The 3,626-nt window shown below is 39.4% G+C and overlaps 1 long non-coding RNA gene across 1 annotated transcript; it reads left to right on the top strand.

Annotated features, from left to right (window-relative positions):
* The first annotated feature begins 1,705 nt into the window (after positions 1 to 1,705).
* LOC138896623 (uncharacterized) lies at positions 1,706 to 3,323 on the top strand. The gene is made up of 2 exons (XR_011409990.1): positions 1,706 to 2,484; positions 2,874 to 3,323. It is a non-coding gene; the product is annotated as an uncharacterized lncRNA (long non-coding RNA).
* Positions 3,324 to 3,626: the final 303 nt, after the last annotated feature.

Below are 3,626 nucleotides of genomic sequence, written 5' to 3' on the forward strand. Positions count from 1 at the left end.
CTTCCACAGAGCATGTCCTCATCAGTGATAAAAGGGGGCCAGAAAGTCTTAAGGAGGTGCTGTCTCATCCAGAAAAGAACCAGTGAATGAAAGCCATGCAAGAAGAGATGAAATCTCTACAAAAATTTGGCACGTACAAGCTGATTGAACTTTCAAAAGGTAAAAGACCACTCAAATGCAAATGGGTCTTTAAACTCAAGAAAGATGGAAATGGCAAGCTGGTCAGATACAAAGCTCGATTGGTGGTAAAAGGCTTCGAAAAGAATAAAGGTATTGATTTTGATGGAATTTTCTCACATGTTGTCAAAATGACTTCTATTCGAACAATTTTGAGCTTAGCAGCTAACTTAGATCTTGATGTGGAGCAGTTGGATGTGAAAAGTGCATTTCTTCATGGAGATTTAGAAGAGGAGATTTATATGGAGCAGCGAGAAGGATTTGAAGTAGCTGAAAGGAAACACATGGTGTGCAAACTGAATAAGAGTCTTTATGGGTTGAAGCAGGCACCAAGGCAGTGGTACAAGAAGTTTGACTCATTCATGAAAAGTTAAACTTACACAAAGACATATTCTGATCCATGTGTATACTTCAAAAGCTTTTTTGACAATAACTTTACTATTTTGTTGTTGTATGTGGATGACATGTTAATTGTAGGAAAAGACAAGGGGTTGATCGCAAAGTTGAAGAGAGATTTTTCCAAGTCATTTGATATGAAGGACTTGGGTCCAGCACAACAAATTTTGGGTATAAAGATAGTTCGAGAGCGAACAAGCAGAAAGTTGTGGCTGCCTCAGGAGAAGTACATTTAACGTGTACTGGAACACTTCAACGTGAAGAATGCTAAGCCAGTCAGCACACCTCTTGCTAGTCATCTAAAGTTGAGAAAGAAGATGTATCCTACAACAGTGGAGGAGAAAGGGAACATGGCTAGAGTTCATTATTCTTCAGCAGTCGGAAGCTTGATGTATGCAATGGTATGCACCAGACCTGATATTGCTCATGCAATTGGTGTTGTCAGTAGGTTTCTTGAAAATCCTGGAAAAGAACACTCGGAACCAGTCAAGTGGATACTCAGGTACCTGAGAGGTACCACGGGAGACTGTTTGTACTTTGGAGGATCTCATCCAATCTTGAAGGGCTATACAGATGATGATATGACAGGTGACATTGATAACAGAAAATCCACTACTGGATATTTGTTTACATTTTCGGGGGAAGCTATATCATGGCAGTTGAGGTTGCAGAAGTGTGTCGCACTCTCTACAACCGAAGCGGAGTATATTGCCGCTACTGAAGCTGGCAAGGAGATGGTATGGCTCAAGCGGTTTCTTCAAGAGCTGGAATTGCATCAAAAAGAGTATGTCGTCTATTGTGACAGTCAAAGTGCAATAGACTTGAGCAAGAATTCCATGTACCATGCAAGAACAAAGCATATAGATGTGAGATATCATTGGATTCGTGAGCAGGTGGAGAACGAATCTTTACAGGTAAAAAAAATTCACACGAGTGAAAATCCTGCTGATATGTTGACCAAGGTGGTACCAAGAGACAAGTTCGAGCTATGCAAAGAACTTGTCGGCATGCACTCAAACTAGAAGACAGTGCTACCTCCTCCAGATGAATGAGACTAGATGGGAGATTGAAGGGGTCCATCTTATTCAAAAGCCAAAGTAATAGGCATGTGCCTAAGGAAAATTTTTTTGGTTTGGTAGCCAACTTTGTTGAATTTCTTTAGTTTGGTAGCCAATTTTGTTGAATTTCTTTGGTTAGGTAGCCAACTTTGTTGAATTGTCAACATTGAAGAAAAAGAAGGAAAAGTGTGTACAAATTGTCAAATATAGTAGGCTTTAGAGAGTGAGGCTTCCGCTATAAAAGGAGAGCTTCGGCTCTCATTTCTACACACCAACAAAGAGAGAAAGAAAGAGTGAGATTTCACAGACAAGGTATAAGAAAATAGTCTGTGAGAAAAATAGAGAAAGAGCGATATTGTAGTGAGGTGGGAATATCAAAAGAGGTTGAGTGTTGTAGTGGTCTTTGGAGTATTTTACTCGGACCTGCAAAGCGTAAAATTCCTTGCTATAGTGATATCAGTTGCTCGTCTCGGGGCCGTGATTTTTTTCCTTATTCAAAAGGGGTTTCCACGTAAAAATCTCGGTGTCGTTGTCACTCTTTTATTCTTGTTAATTACCATATCTTGGTACTACGTTATTATTCCGCTTTTATTACCGTGAATATTATTCTGTAGGGGTTTATTCCCAACATGATCATTCAAATATTTTTTCCTTTTTTTACTAATAGCCATCTTAATGTAATCAAAATTGTCATGGTTGGCTAGCTTACTTTTTCTCTTCCCATTACAGAGAAAGGAGGAAGGAGAATTTGCCATCTTTGGTGGAGCTCCACCTGATTCAGGTGGTGCAACCGATGAACCTGATGAGGAACTTGACGACGAAGAGGAAAATGAACCTAATGCAACCGTCTCAGGTCTCTCCAAATGACATTACGTATCTGCTTTACTTCCCTCTATGCAAAAAATAAGAACTCTGTATTATAAGCGTTGGCGGATTGGGATGCGATGTAGGCAGTCTATCCTAATGTAAGTATCAATGCCTGATTCCATGACTCGAACCCGTGAATTATAGGTCATACTGAGACAATTTACCGTTGCTCCAAGGCTCCGGTCCGGTATGTGCGACTGAGACACAAAAAAAAAATAGTATTGTGTAAGGGGTTTGTCCTCCGATCCGGTCACAACGTAAAGTTAACTTGATAGTAAGGATATATGTAGCAGTAGGGGCTTATATTAACAGTTTAAGCAGGATGAGGAACTAGGAAATTAACGTTTGTATTGATATTTCTTTCTTGTTAAAAAGGGACTACAACATATGACAATGGTGATGTGCAAGTTATTGTGACAACGAGTGAGATCTCTCGCGAAGAAGACTTCACAGCTCAAGTGCCACCATTAGTTGTGCTTCAACATGATGGAGAAACTAAAAACAGCAAACAAAACATTTCGGTAATTAAGAAGAAACCATTCAAGAAAGTTGCAAAAAAGAGATCCCGACCCAAGCCGCAGAATAAGAGAGAGAGGAAGAAAGGTAAAAAGAAGAACAAGAAGCAGTAGCATTGTTTGTTTCCCTATCTTTGGCCCCTTCACCTCCTAATGAAAAAGAGAGAAAAATGTCTCACCCTCTTCTAGAGCTGGTCTGATCCGTGGCGCCTTTTTATTTATGCGAATGTTAGTGTATTTTCTAGTATCTTGCTTATGTTATGACTAATATTTTTTCACAATGATTAATCTGGGCAGTGAATTTTGTCAATTGATTATTTGTATAATCTCGCATTTGAATTATTCTTACTCATTACATGATACACTTGGATCTCTTTCCGCAAGGTATCATAGCTTCTTTGTTTTGAGCCATGCTAAATGTTACTGGTTTTCTACGTTAGGGAATTATTGGACCGGGACCGTTGTAATTAAGCAAAAAATTGCGGAAAGCTGACACTCTTTGGAGCGGCTTTTAACTTTTGACCCTCGCTTGTTTCATGGGCAGAATTTCTAAGGTCAAAAATTAAAAGTGTTTCCTATGAGGCAAGCGAGAGACAACACTTGTTAAACTTAC

This window comes from Nicotiana tomentosiformis, chromosome 8 (assembly GCF_000390325.3).
Source record: "Nicotiana tomentosiformis chromosome 8, ASM39032v3, whole genome shotgun sequence".
Classification (NCBI taxonomy): domain Eukaryota; kingdom Viridiplantae; phylum Streptophyta; class Magnoliopsida; order Solanales; family Solanaceae; genus Nicotiana; species Nicotiana tomentosiformis.